This window comes from Callithrix jacchus, chromosome 2, assembly GCF_049354715.1.
Source record: "Callithrix jacchus isolate 240 chromosome 2, calJac240_pri, whole genome shotgun sequence".
NCBI classification, from domain to species: domain Eukaryota; kingdom Metazoa; phylum Chordata; class Mammalia; order Primates; family Cebidae; genus Callithrix; species Callithrix jacchus.
In genome coordinates, this window is record NC_133503.1 from 78,182,394 (window position 1) to 78,183,535 (window position 1,142).

The following is a 1,142-nucleotide window of genomic DNA, read 5'->3' on the forward strand; positions in this document are numbered from 1 at the left end:
TCTAGCTGAGCTGGCAGCTGATTAGATTGTGGCCACACAACTTAACAGTGGGAATTTACATTGCTTCTAAGTCTTTGCTATTGCAAATAGTGCTGCAATAAACATAGGTGTGCATGTGTCTTCATAATAGAATGATTTATAATCCATGTAAAATGTTTCAACTGCTATGGAGGAGAATAAGCAAAATTGAAAAACTCCTAAATTACATTTATCTTTTGACTCTACTTTTAGGGATTTGCATTTAAGTTATAGCTTCAACAATATAAAAATACAGAAATAAAGACTACACATTGTAGTGTTATTTGTACTTGTAAAATATTAGATAGAAACAAACTAAATGCCTACACATTTGGTACTTCTACAAAATAGACTATTATGAAGCTATAAAAATGCGTAAGAAATCTCTATGAACTAACATGATTTTTGATGTATTGTGAAGAAAAGCAAAATGCAGAGTATAAATTGAATGATACCTTTTGTGTAAAAAAAGAGGGAAAATATACACACACACTTTTGTAAAACAGAACTCAAAAAAAGACAAACCAGAAAATTATGAAGATTTTACCTTGTTTCTCACATTAAAAGGAAAATTGTTGACATTACCTCATTTAGTATAATGTTTATGGTAATATTTTCTAAGTACCTTTTTTCAAAGTAAATATTCCATTCTATGCTTAATTCTTCAATAGTTTCTTTCATGGATGGGTGCTAAAGTTTATCAATTTTTTTCTGTATTTGCTGGAGTGATATTTTTGGTGTGTTACCCTTCTCATACATTGCTGGAGTTGGTTTGCTATTATTTTGCTTTTAATTTTTTTATTTATATTCCCTAACAAAATTTGCTAAAATTCTTCCTCCTCATCCTTTGGAATGAAGGCACTGTTGCTTCCATGCCTTTCAAATAATTATTTCCTTAACCTCTGGTAGTTTCTTCACATGCACCCACTGATTAATATTAAGCAGAATAATCTAAGAGGTAAGAAAAGTTAACTTGAGATCTACCTTCTTAAGGAAGTAGGTTTTGTATACCAATTGTGTCTCAAGTAATCTGAAATAAAATCCTTTGGGCATACTTTTTCAGATGCCCAGAGTTCTGTCTCTCCCCTTACCCAAGAGAGGTCTATTTTTCTTTCATCTTGCTT